Consider the following 14,799-nt stretch of genomic DNA (forward strand, 5'->3'; position numbering starts at 1 on the left):
TCCATTTATTGCCTAAGTTTCATGGCCTTTCAGGTGAGGATCTACATAAGCATTTAAAGGAATTTCATGTTGTGTGTTCCAACATGAAACCTCAAGGAGTTTCAAAGTACCAGATTAAGCTTCGAGCTTTCCTTTTCTCACTGGAAGGCACAGCTAAGGATTGGTTGTATTACCTTCCTTCTGGATCTATCAACTCATGGAATAAGATGAAGCGGATATTTTTGGAGAAGTATTTTCCTGCTTCCCGTGCTGCTAACATAAGAAAAGAAATTTGTGGCATCCGACAATACAATGGAGATAGTTTGTATGAGTGTTGGGAGCGATTTAAGAAGCTGTGTGCAAGTTGTCCCCATCATCAAATAAGTGAGTAGCTTTTGATTTAGTATTTCTAAGAGGGACTTCTACCAATGGACTGCAGTATGATAGATGCTGCTAGTGGAGGAGCTTTGGTTGATAAGACACCAGAAGAAGCAAGGAGGCTGATTGCTAACATGGCAGCAAACTCTCAGCAGTTTGGAATGAGAATGGATCACACACCTAAGAAGGTTAATGAGGTAAGTACATCTAACCTTGAGAAACAGATTTCTGATTTAACTTCTTTGGTGAGGCAATTGGCTGTAGGGAACATGCAAACAGTTAAGGTATGTGGAATTTGTTTGGGTTCCGGTCATGCTACTGACATGTGTCCTGCATTACAAGAGGATGAATCAATGCAACATGCTAATGCAGTAGCAAATTATGGACAACCACAACGCAGGTATGATCCCTTTTCTAATACTTATAATCCGGGATGGCACGATCATCCCAATTAGAGTTATGGGAATCAACCAGTACAAAACTGATATCAGCAGCAGAGACCACAAGTGAATCAATCACCTCCGCCCCCCTCAAATCAAGGTATGTCACTTGATGAAATTGTTAAGGCTTTGGCTAGCAATACACAATAGTTTCAACAGGAGACTAGAAATAGCATTCAAAATATAGAGAGGCAGATTGGTCAGTTAGCTTCATCTGTGAGTAAGCTTAAAGCTCAAGGTTCTGGAAAGCTTCCATCACAAACAGTTGTGAATCCCAGAGAAAATGCAAGTGCTATAGTATTGCGGAGTGGGAAAGAAGTTGATAACTAGACTCCACATGAGTCAATGAAAAAGAAGAAGCAAGGAGCAAAAGAGTTTGAAGTTCCTAAAGTTGAGGTAAATACTGAACCTAAATTGAATAAGGTTAATAATTCTGTTCTTCCTCCATTCCCTTGCAGGTTGGCTAAGACTAAGAAAGAAGAACAAGAGAAAGAAATTTTGGAGACTTTCAGAAAGGTAGAGGTTAATATACCTTTACTTGATACGATCAAACAAGTCCCCGGGTATGCTAAATTCTTTAAGGAATTATGCACTACAAAGTGTAAGTTGAGGAATAATGAGAAGATTAGTGTGGGGGAAAATGTGTCAGCATTAATTCAGAGGAAAATACCCCCTAAATGTAACGATCCAGGTTGGTTTTCTATTCCCTGCAAAATAGGTGATTCTAGATTCGAACGTGCAATGGCAGATTTAGAAGCATCTATTAATGTTATGTCATATTCAGTTTTCCAGACTTTGAATTTGGCTCCTTTGAAAGAAACCAGTATCATTATTCAGTTAGCTGATCGTTCTAATGCTTACCGATTGGGAGTAGTTAAGGATGTGTTGGTGCAGGTTAGGGAATTGATTTTTCCTACAGTTTTTTACATTCTGGATATGGAGGATAGTGCTCCCACATCAAAGTCAGCTTTGATTTTGTTTGGAAGACTTTCCTGAAAACTGCCAAGACAAAAATTGATGTGGATGATGGTACCTTAACTATGGAGTTTGATGGAGAGACTGTCAAATTTAATATCTTTGATGCCATGAAGTATCCTACTGATGATCATTCTGTCTTTTCTATTGATGTTGTTGATACATTTGTGCAGGATGTTTTTGAGTTAAGCATAGAGGATGAGTTAGAAGTGGTGATTAATCAAGGAATTCAAGAAGTCAGTACCATTCAGCCATTAAGTGTAGAGGTTCAAGATGCAGTAATGGCATTGCAGTCATTACCTCCTGTTCCAAAAAGGTATGGAGTATCAAAGATTGACTTACCTGTATCTCACACAAAATTATTACCTTCTATTGTGCAGGCACCAATTCTTGAACTCAAGTCTTTACCTTAGTATTTGAAGTATGTTTACTTGGGAGATAATGAAACACTTCCAGTTATCATCTCAAGTAATTTAACAAAGCTTCAAGAAGAAAGATTGATTAGAGTTCTGAGAATACACAAGGAAGCAATTGGATGGACAACAGCTGACATCAAAGGTATAAGTCCATCAGTGTGCATGCATAGGATTTTACTGGAAGATGATGCTAAACCAAGTAGAGAAGCTCAAAGGAGGTTGAACCCACAGATGATGGAGGTTGTGAAGAAGGAGATTTTAAAGCTACTGGATGCAGGAGTTATTTACCCAATTTCAGACAGTAAATGGATAAGTCCAGTCCAAGTAGTGCCAAAAAAATCAGGAGTCATTGTGGTAGCAAATCAAGATAATAAGCTTGTTCCAACAAGGATTTAGAGTGGATGGTGAATGTGCATAGACTACCGCATGCTGAATTCAATAATAAGGAAGGACCACTTCCCACTGCCATTCATTGATCAGATGCTTGAGTGGTTAGCAGGTAAGTCTTATTTTTGCTTTCTTGATGGCTTTTCTGGATATAATCAAATTGTGATTGCACCAGAGGATCAAGAGAAGACTACTTTCACTTGCCCTTTTGGAACTTTTGCTTTTAGAAGGATGCCCTTCAGGCTTTGTAATGCACCTGCCACATTTCAGAGATGCATGATGAGCATACTTTCATATTATATTGATAATTGCATTGAGGTGTTCATGGAAGATTTTACTGTGTATGGTGATTCATTTCATACATGTTTACATCATTTGACTTCTGTTCTTGAGTGATGCATTGAGAAAAATCTTGTTTTGAATTACGAAAAGTGTCATTTTATGGTGGAACAGGGGATTGTTTTGGGTCATGTTGTGTGACGCCCCTTACCCGTCTATTGTATAGTCGAGTAAGAAGTGCCACATTTAGTGCCGGAGCACCCTATCTTGTCTTGTCATGTCTATTGTAAATTTTAATGTCATTTAAATCAGGTAATTTATGTGTAGAAATTTTTTTTTTATATATCTTATTTCTGTGGAGACCCGGACAGATCCTCCTCTGTTTTATTAGCATCTAGCGGGTTCCACTATCACCTGTTAACATATTCATAGTCATCTCACATATTTCCATATCATATTCTCTTTTATCATATCATTCACAACTATTTATGAGATCTCAAAATGAAGTGTCATCTATTGCATTCATATGAAAATTCATAGATAATAAATTATAAGTTTTCATTTCAAGTCCAAAATGAAATACATCATAAACTAGTAATTACATCATGACTAAACATAATGAACCAAAATACTAATCTATACATGGGCCCTACCAAAATACAAAAGACTGGTGAGGTGACTCTAGACAATGGCAAATCTAATCAGAGCTCTGCCAGTGCACTACTGGTGCTGCTGCTGTGGCTGCTGGGACTAATCTCCAATACCTACGCGATGGAAAAACCAACGCGCTAAGCATAACGCTTAGTGGTGCATAATTTATAATAACAATAATTTAATAATTTGAAACAATATATGCAACTCATAATTTCTGGCTCTTTTACATTTTTATTGCTCTTTGGAAATAATTAACATTATCGGGATCTTTTATGATTACTTATTGTATTTTAAGTCTTAATTAATTTTTTTATCAGTGCCCAAGAAAACCTATAACAAATTATAAAAGCTGGATGCACGGGTGTATACTGGTTAGACAGTCATATGTCTATCCAGTATAAGTCTGTCAGGCATGAGGCCAGTTGTCGGGCACGAGACCCGCTATCAGGCTTGTAAAGCCAGAAATAAAGTAGGCACAATGGCCAGTAAGTAGGCATATAGCCTGTAGAACAATCATACCAAACATATATTGTCAGTTCATGATTTTCTCGGTAGGCAGTACTGCTATCTGTAGTCTCTAATTGGTATACCAATCTATCCAAACTAAATAAATAGGTCTAGGTATATTATGGGCAATTAAACATTTTTAATTAATTTAGTGCTATTCACTATTACTATTTTCTAGTACTGTTTATTGGTACTATTAATTTCATATTAATAGGACATTAGTCCTAATTTACATATTCATATCATTTTTAATATTAAATTTTCCTTATGAGTATTTTAATTATCCTATATAGCATTTTTCCCATGAACCTTTCTTTAGGTTCATGTTGATGTGTTATCTTTATTTAGGAATTTGACTAGGTTAGGATGTGTATTTAGTCACTTCCTTCATAACAATTGCTTCTCTATGTTTAAACTTGAATTTCAGTTTTTGAATAACTGAATTTGGGGTTATAGAACTCAAGTTATAGTCAAAATACCAAAGGAATAGTATTTTGGGACAATTTCTGGGTTGGCAGTTTTAGTGACTAAACTTTTGCTAACAATTTGATTTGGTTAAAGGCAAAACTGGGTCAAGTGGTCTTCATGAAAAGTGTATCCCTATGTCTAAGCTTTCCATTGATGAAATTTTAGGTCATTTGGACCAGTATAGAGAGAGTTATGACCAAATGAACACATACTATTCATTTGGTCATTTTCTGGGTTGGCAGTTTCAGTGACCCAATTTTTGCTAACAATTTGAATTGGTTAAAGGCAAAACTGGATTAATTGGTCTTCATGAAAAGTGTAGCCCTATGTCTAAAATTTCCATTGGTGAAATTTTAGGTCATTTGGACCAGTATAGAGAGAGTTATGACCAAATGAACACGTACTGTTCATTTGGTCATTTTCTGGGTTGGCAGTGTTTGGTCATCCGGGTTTGGGCAGAAAATTGGTCATGATTTTGATAGAATTTGGGTAGGGTTTCTTCTTGAAAAATGAAGGTTTGGATGTCCCAAAACACCTCCAATTAGCCTCATACCAATTGGAGTCACACATTGTCAGTTAGGGTTTAACAAACGCACTAGACTCATTAAGTCAAAACCTGCAAAAAATTTGACACTCCCAAAATTCAATCTCCTCCTTCTCCAAACTCCAAATAAGCATACATGTCACTTCTATTATCATCAATCTCAACACAATTAGGTCAAATTCAAAAATGACACAAAATCCTCAATTTCAAGTGCACAACCCTAATTTCAAACATCAAATGCATATATATAACCATGAAATCAATTCCCACATATAATACCTTGTTAATTAACTTCCCTAAATAAACTAAAACCAACAAAATCCATCATTTTCATGGTTCCTCTAGGGCTGCCAAATTCAAGGGTTTCTTTCCCAAAATTTTCTTTTTAATTTCATGTAAATCTTCACTTGGTTTAGCATGATTTTCATGCTTAAAGAAGATATTAAGAGTTTTGGGCACTAACCTTTTTGGGTGTCTTGCCAAACTTCAATTTTTTTGCTTCTTTTTGGTATCTATAGCTTCCTTAGGGTGTAGGGAGTATTTTTTGTAAAGGGAGCAATGAGTTTTGGTGTGTGGAAGCTTGGAAAATCAAGCTTGAAAGCTTGACAAAAATGGTGGACTTGAGGGGCCAGGGTGGGCGGTACAAGGGAGAGGGAGAGAGAAAAGAAGTGGAGGAAGAAGAGGAAGGTGGTTGGGATTTGTCTTATGTGGCTTATATATTTATATTTTTATTGTACTTAATTTTGTTTTAAATTTTCATAAGCTTATTTTTCTTTTCTTTAAATGCCATAAGTCTTTTTATTTTCCTTTCTTTTCTTTTCTTTCCTTTTCTTTTCTTTCTCTTCCCATTTTCCAAATTCAAATTCATAAAATTAATTTATGTTAATTATTCTATTTCCAAATTTTAATTTGACATTTAAGTCAAAATTCACCTCTAGGGGTAAAATGACCAAAATGCCTTTCATGGTGCTCATCGGGTTATTTTTATTATTTTATACCAATTTATAAATTCTCTAAACTTTAATTTATTTTTCTCTAAATTTTTTCTATATTTTCTTAACATTTATTTCTTCAATTTATGCCTCCTCACTATAGTTTAGGTGTAGTTCCAGACATTTTGACTGTCTGAACAGACATTAGTCGTCAGAATAGTAAAATGTACGGACTACCTATGGCAAGGGCGTTACAATTCTTCCCCTCTAATAATAATTTCGTCCTCGAAATTTACCTAAGGTGAAGAGCTGAGGGAACTGCTGCCTCATCGTCTCCTCGCTCTCCCATGTCGCTTCTTCTGTGTTGTGGTGTCTCCACAAGACTTTCACTAGTGGGATCCTCTTGTTTCTGAGTTCTTTCACTTCCCGTGCCAAGATTCTGACAGGTTCTTCTTCATATGTCAAATCAGGTTGCACAATTATCTCCTATGCTGAAATGACATGTGAAGGATCTGATCTGTATCTCCTGAGCATCGACACATGGAATACACTGTGAATCTTATCCAACTCAGGTGGTAAAGCTAGCCTGTAGGCTACTGGACCCACACGCTCAATGACATCGTATGGACCAATAAACCTAGGGCTCAACTTACCCTTCTTACCAAATCTTAGCACTTTCTTTCAAGGTGATACCTTAAGAAACACCTTATCGCCAACTTCATACTCTATATCCTTTCTCCTCAGGTCGGTATATGACTTCTGTCTGTCCGAGGCGACTTTCAAATTGTCTCTGATGAGTTTCACTTTTTCCTCTGTCTGTCTCACTAAATCTGGGCCAACTACTTTCTCCTCACCCATTTCTGTCCAGCATAAGGGAGTTTTACATCTCCTCCCATACAACGCTTCATATGGAGCCATTTTTATACTGGCTTGGTAGCTGTTGTTGTAAGCAAACTCTACCAAAGGAAGATACTTCTCCCAACTTCCTTCAAAATCAATGATGCAGCTTCTCAACATATCCTCCAATACCTGAATCACCCGTTCTGACTGTCCATCCGCCTGTGGATGAAAAGCCGTACTGAAGTGTAGTCGAGTGCCTAAAGACTCCTGTAGCCTCTTCCAAAATCTCGAAGTAAATCTCAGGTCTCGATCAGATATGATACATGTTGGCACTCCACATAGCCAGACTATCTCATCTATGTAAATTTCTGCTAATTTCTCCAATGAGTAGTCGATTTTAACTGGTAGGAAGTGAGCTGACTTGGTCAATCTATCCATAATCACCCATATAGTATCATGCTTCCTCTGTGTCAATGGTAGCCCAGTCACAAAATCCATGGTAACGCGGTCCCATTTCCATTCTGGTATGGATATAGGTTGCAACAATGCTGATGGGACCTGATGCTCAGCCTTAACCTGCTGGCATGTCAAACATCTAGTCACAAAATCACCAATCTCTTTCTTCATTCCAGGCCACCAATAATGTGTTTTTAGGTCTTGGTACATCTTGGTACTTCCTGGGTGCATAGCATGGAAGCTACTGTGCGCCTCTTTCAAGATATTCTTCTTCAGTTCCTCATCTCTTGGTACACATATTCTGCCTTTATAAAGTGAGGCACCCATCTCCTTTCAACTCATAATCAGTCTCCTTCCTCTTGAGTTACGCCATAATCATAGCAACTTTTCATCCCTTAACTGTGCTTCTTGTATTTGCTGTAACAAACTTGGCTTTACACACAACTCAGCCAAAAGTACCCCATCTTGTGCTAAAGACAATCGAGCATTCAATGCTCTCAAAGCCATCATGGACTTCTTGCTTAGGGCGTCAGCCACTATATTTGCTTTCCCAGGATGGTAGTCGATCACACAGTCATAGTCTTTAAGGAATTCAATCCATCTCCTCTGTCTCAGATTGAGTTCCTTCTGAGTTGGCAAGTACTTTAGACTCTTGTGATCAGTGTAGATGTAACACTTCTCACCATATAGGTAATGCCTCCATATCTTCAATGCAAATATTATTGCCGCCAATTCCAGATCATGAGTTGGGTAGTTCTTTTCATGTGGCCTTAGCTGTCTAGAAGCATAGGCAACTACTTTCCCTTCCTGCATTAGAACACACCCAAGCACATTGTGAGAGGCATCACTGTAGATCACATAGTCTTTCTCTGACTCTGGCTGTGTCAACACTGGAGCTTCTGTAAGCATAGCCTTCAGCTTCTCAAAGCTGGTTTGACATTTTTCATTCCAGTCAAACTTTGCATTCTTATGCAGTAACTTAGTCAGTGGGGCTGCTATAAGGGAAAATCCCTTCACAAATCTCCTGTAGTATCTAGCTAACCCCAAAAAGCTTCTAACTTCTGTTACATTTCTGGGAGGCTTCCATTCAACTATTGCTTCAATCTTCCTTGGATCTACCCTGATTCCATCTACTGACACAATGTGTCCAAGAAAGGATATCTCATCCAACCAAAAGTCACACTTGGATAACTTGGCATACAACTGCTTTTCTTGCAGTGTCTGTAGTATTACTCTCAAGTGTTCATCATGCTCCTCCCAGTTCTTAGAATACACCAATATATCATCTATAAAGACCACAACAAACCGATCTAAGTAGGGATGAAAGATGCAGTTCATTAGGTCCATGAAAGCTGCTGGTGCATTTATTAGCCCAAATGGCATCACTAGGAACTCATAGTGTCCATACCGGGTCTTGAAAGCAGTTTTAGGAACATCTGTCTCCTTCACTCTCAACTGGTGATAGCCTGATCTGAGATCTATCTTGGAGAATACACCAGCTCCCCTCAACTGATCAAACAGGTCATCTACCCTAGGTAAAGGGTGTTTGTTTTTCACAGTCACCTTATTCAGCTGTCGGTAGTCTATACATAGCCGAAGGGTACCATCTTTCTTTTTCACAAATAGCACTGGTGCTCCCCAGGGTGACACACTAGGGCGTATGAAGCCCTTGTCTAGTAGCTCTTGTAACTGAACTTTCAACTCTCTCAATTTAGTAGGTGCCATCCTATATGGAGCAATGGACATTGGCGCAGTACACGGCATAACCTCTATAGCAAACTCCACTTCTCTATCGGGTGGCAAACCCGACAACTCTTCCGGAAACACATCCGGAAAATCACATATAGTGGGGATCTCCTGCATGCTTGGGCTAGTCTTCCTGGTATCAACCACATGTGCTAAGAAAGCCTCACAGCCCTTTCTTATCAATCTCCTGGCTGTTGTGGCTGATATGATGGTGGAAAGACAACCCGTTCCTTCACCCACAATTGTAACCTCATCCCCATCTACTGTCTATAGTGACATCCTCTTTAGCCGACAATCTACCATCGCCTGATGACGTGATAACCAGTCCATACCCAATATCACATCGAACTCATAGAATGGTAGCTCAATCAAGTCAGCTAAAAACTCATACCCTTGTATCTTCAGAGGACAACCCTTATAGACCTTTTTCACCATGACATTATGGCCTAAAGGGTTTGTGACTTGTATGTCCTCCTCTAGCTCCTCTACTTGTACCCCTCTATCAACTGGTGGTGTGATACACACATATGAATGTGTGGAACCCAGATCAATCAATGCACATACAAGCAGGTCATAAAAAGAAAATGTACCTCTAATGACATCAGCTGGTTCTGGCTCATCTCGAGCTCTCATAGCATAAGCACGTGGTGCTACCCTAGTCTCCTGCCTCTGCACTATCTCTGCAGTAGGCCTTTGTGATGTACCAGCTGTATCAGGCCTTGCAGGTCTTTTACCCTTATGTGCTGCTGGGGCAGACCTATCCATCTGAGGTGGAGCAGTGGGAGCACTAGTGTTCCTCTGTGGACAATCCTTCAGGAAGTGATCCATAGACCCACATCTGAAACATCCACCTATCAACAATCTGCACTCTCCTCTATGGGGTCTACCACAATGTACACAAGCAGGTGGTGGGCCGATCCCAGTGTAGTCGCACTGGTGAACTACCCACTGATGCACCAGATTGTCCTCCTCCTCTCTGTGGAGCAAACCGAGACTTCTGTTTCTTGCCCCGATCCTGAGTCTGACCCTGAGACTCCTTGGGTCTCTCACTACCCGTATCTGCTAAACCGGACTGACCAGACCCAGAACACCTCTTGCGTTGCCTATCCTTTCTGGACTGCTCTTCATTTCTGACTCTCTCCACATCAAGGGCTGATGCTATCAACAGAGAGAAATCTGTGAAGTGGTGAGATGTCACTATCAACCTGATATTGTCATTCAGTCTGTCCTCAAATCTTCTGCATTTATCAACCTCTGTCGGCATCAACCTCTGTCGGCATCAACTCCAATGCATATTCGCTAAGTCTCATGAATTCTCGCTCATATTCGGAGACTGTCAACTGCCTCTGTCTCAATGCCAGGAATTCTCTCCTTCTAGCCTTCAAGTACACATGACTGATGTATTTCTTTCTGAATTCAGCCAGAAAGAAATCCCAAGTGATCTGTGCAGGCTGTACCACTCTAGATACTATCACCCACCATCTATATGCATCCTTCAGTAGCAGTGACAGAGTACACTCCAACTGCTGCTCTGGGGTGCAGTGCAACTGCTGCAATACTCTCTCTGTCCTCTTAAGCAATTCTCGGCAGGTTATAGAGTAAGAGCATGAATATGTAGGATTTAAGCCGTGCTTGACTTTCAGCTTGAACAGGCTTAAGGTTAAGCTTATATGACATACCCTAAGCAACATCATAAGCAAAGTCTTAAGCAAATTTCGGCTAACTTGCTCTTTCAAAGCTTGATTTCTTCAACTTTCCTCCATGCTTAAAGAATTCCAAATTTCTTCAAATCACTTCCTAATGCACTCATTGATCTTCGATTTGCCACAAAATCCTATAAAAAACAACAAAATTACAAAAATCAAATATAAAGTATCTAAATTTAACAAATAAGCTAAAATAAAGCTAAAAACATAAAATATACTAAAATATAAGGGCAAAATGAATGCAAAACTACTCTAAACACAATGGGTTAGGCTGTGTATTGATGCAAGATCGAAATGTCATTGCCTATGCATCACGCCAGCTAAAACCGCATGAGAGGAATTATCCGACACATGATTTGGAGCTTGCAGCTATTGTATTTGCTCTTAAGATCTGGAGACATTATTTGTATGGGGAGAAGTGCTACATCTACACAGATCATAAGAGTTTGAAGTATTTGGGCACCCAGAAAGAGTTGAATTTGAGACAGAGGAGATGGTTAGAGTTGATAAAAGACTATGATTGTCTGATAGACTATCAGCCAGGAAAAGCTAATGTTATGGCTGACGCCTTAAGTCGCAAGACTATGGCAAGTCTACGGGTTACTCCTTTGTCTATGGTACATGAGATGAGATCATTACATGCCAGCTTAGAGATTAATGATGAGGGGCAGACAACAGTTGCATGGCATGTACAACCAGTATTGAGTGATCAGATCAGAATAGCTACTCAGAATGATGAAAGGTATCAGAAGTTATTAGAAGAAGTTCGGCAGGGCAAGAAACCAGAATTCTCAATTAGAGATGACGGTCTATTGCTACACCAGGGCAGAATGTGTGTTCCTAATAATGTTGATTTGAGGCAGATTATTTTGAAGGAAGCACATGAGTCTCCTTTTGCCATGCACCCTCGTGGTACAAAAATATATAGAGGGCTAAAGAAGCATTACTGGTGGATGGGTATGAAAAGAGATGTGGCCAAATTTGTTTCCAAATGCCTAACTTGTCAGCAAGTGAAGGCAGAGCACTAAGTACCAACTGGGTTATTACATCCACTACCAGCACCAGAATGGAAATGGGAGAGAATAACAATGGATTTTGTGATGGGACTTCCGAGGACACAAAAGAGTCATGATGCAGTATGGGTCATTGTCGACAGACTGACCAAGTTTGCTCATTTTCTGCCTATTCAAATGGACTATAGTTTAGAAAGATTGGCCAAGTTATACATTGATGAGATTGTGAGACTGCATGGAGTGCCAGTATCCATCGTATCAGACAGAGATCCTAGGTTCACTTCTAGATTCTGGGGTAGTCTTCAGAGAGCCCTAAGAACTAGATTGAACTTCAGTATGGCATTCCACCCACAGACAGATGGCCAATCTGAGAGGGTAATTCAGATCTTGGAGGACATGCTACGAGCTTGTGTGACTGAATTTGAGGGCAGTTGGGATACACACTTGCCTTTGATTGAGTTTGCTTACAACAACAACTACCAATCAAGCATTGGAATGCCTCCATATGAAGCTTTGTATGGTAAAAAATGTAGAACCCCGTTGTGTTGGGATGACGTGGGTGAAAGGAAGATGATTGGGCCCGAAATTGTTCAGCAGACTAAGGAAAAAATTAGGGTAATCAGAGATCGCCTTAAGATTGCATCAGATCGTCAGAAGTCCTATGTTGATCTGAAGAGAAGGGATATTGAATATGCAGTGGGTGACAAAGTATTCCTCAAGGTTTCCCCTTGGAAGAGAATTATGAGATTCGGCAGAAAGGGAAAACTGAGTCCTCGCTTCATTGGGCCATATGAGGTTTTGGAAAGAGTGGGTCCTTTGGCATATCAGTTGGCACTACCTCCAGAGTTAGAGAAGATACATAATGTCTTCCATGTGTCTATGTTGAGGAGGTATCGATCAGACCTATCTCATGTACTACCAGTGGAAGAAATTGAAGTGAATCCAGACCTCACATATGAGGAAGAACCCATAGAGATTCTGGCTTATGAGGTGAAGCAGCTACGGAACAAGCAAATACCATTGGTGAAAGTGTTGTGGAACCATCATTCGGGCCAAGAAGCTACTTGGGAACGAGAGGAAGACATGAGGAGATAGCACCCACAGCTGTTCAGAGATTGATACCAGGTAAAATTTCAAGACGAAATTTATTTTAAGGGGGGGTGAATTGTAACACCCCTATTTGCATAGCCTGGTATATTTCACTATTCCGGTGACCAGTGTCGATCCGGATAATTAAGGGAATTAGAACCATACTTAAGGCAACTAGATAAGCCCTGAACACAAATAATTAGTAATTGCCAATTAGTTAAGTATAAATAAGAAAAATAGAACATAAGAAGTTAAACGAGCCGAGAGTCACAGCGATGGGTGACCTTCTCGTGAAGGACTGCGAAGTCATTTTAAACTCAAATTTCGAACGGTAAAATATTACGCTGCGGTCCTTAGGACTATTGTGAACACAGTGGAAAAGAGAAAATCAAGAAAAAGAATTGTTAAGTCAGTCAAATAATTAGGTCAAGGAGCCAAAAGAAATATTGAATTATTTACAAACCGGGTTGAACCGGCGATGGGTAATTTGGTCAATTGACCTCGAGAGCTTACTCCTGACCTAACTGTCAAATAAAATCGGAGAAAATAAAATTTTGGAATCGAAAATTAAATTAAAGAACTAGGGAAAAATATAAAAAAAAAAAGAAAAAGAAAAAGAAAAATTGAAATGGGTGATATCATGCATGACATCATGCATGATGTCATAAACACCAATATAATTAATGTTTAAATTTTGGATAATTATGGTCTTCCATAAGACTAAAATCATAAAAGAAAAAGAAAAGAAAAAAAAAACAACAAAAAAGCCATCTTCCTAAACCTTGTCGCCTCACTCTCTCTCTCACCCTCTCCCTCACTTAAACCTCCATTGAAGCTCACTTTGAGCTTGGAGAAAACTTAAATTCAGCCATAGAGATAGTAAGCTTCTTATTTAAACCTTGTGTATGAGCTTTGGAAGGAAGATTGAAGAAGCAAAGGAAAGGAAAGAAAGAAGAGAATTGAAGAAATTGGAGGTAAGTAATCTAGATTGAGAAATTTAGTTTCTTAGTTATGTTTTTAGTTTAACTAACCTAGAACTCAACTTAAAAATGAAAGTAAACACTTGTTAAGGGACCATAGGAAATTCAGCCAGCCTAGGGAGATATTGGATTTGATGGAAAATATTGGAATTAAAGTGTTAGAGAAGTTGGGTTAAGTGTGTATATGTGATTTGTGTAGTTGGATTGCATGAATTGTGATGATTAGACAAATTAGGGTTTTGGCACCTAGGGTTTTGGAAGCCAAAAATGTGAGAATTGGTCAATTGGTGTTTTTGACCTTGTTTGAGATGAAAAATGGTCATTTGTGACCAATTGAGATGTGTTGGAAGTGTTGGAAGTGAGTTTGAATTCGGATTGAAAATGGTCATGCTGCCAAGGTCCCTTTGAGGGACCAAAACTGAAAATTTACAAGTCCAATTGGTATGAGACCAATTGGGAATGAAAATAGACACAAAATGGAACATTTTTCATTTAGGAATCATGCCAAAAAAGTGACCATAACCTAGTGGACAAATTGACCAAATCCGGATTTATGCAGTCTGACCTGTACAAAAATGACCAAATAAACAGTGTTTGTTCATTTGGCCATAACATGGGCTAGGCAGGTCTAAATGACCTGAAATTTTACTAGTGGACAGTTGAGATATAGACCTAAAACTTTCATGAAGAACACAAACCCAAATTATGCCCTTAACCAAGTCATTTGGCCACCCAAAGTTGGTGACCTAAAACTGCTAGAACCAGTTTGGTGCCCAGAAATCTGGGTTAATTCCAATCTGGCAGCCATGATTCAAATGGCTATAACTTGAGCTACAAAACTCCAAATGGAGTGATTCAAAAAGGAGAATAAATTTAAGACAATAGGGAACATTTTCTATGAAGAAAGTTTTATCAAATTCTAACAGAAAAATGACCAATGGAATAGTGTAATCTAAGACACCAAAACTGAAAATTTATTATTTTGCCTAAAAGACTTAAGTTTTGAGAAA

General features: G+C 39.0%; 1 non-coding gene across 1 annotated transcript; it reads right to left on the reverse strand.

Annotated features, from left to right (window-relative positions):
- Positions 1 to 254: 254 nt before the first annotated feature.
- LOC131172281 (small nucleolar RNA R71) lies at positions 255 to 361 on the reverse strand. The gene has a single exon (XR_009142763.1). It is a non-coding gene; the product is annotated as a small nucleolar RNA R71 (small nucleolar RNA).
- Between the last annotated feature and the right edge of the window lie 14,438 nt (positions 362 to 14,799).

The sequence above is a fragment of the Hevea brasiliensis genome, chromosome 13 (assembly GCF_030052815.1).
Source record: "Hevea brasiliensis isolate MT/VB/25A 57/8 chromosome 13, ASM3005281v1, whole genome shotgun sequence".
Classification (NCBI taxonomy): Eukaryota; Viridiplantae; Streptophyta; class Magnoliopsida; order Malpighiales; family Euphorbiaceae; genus Hevea; species Hevea brasiliensis.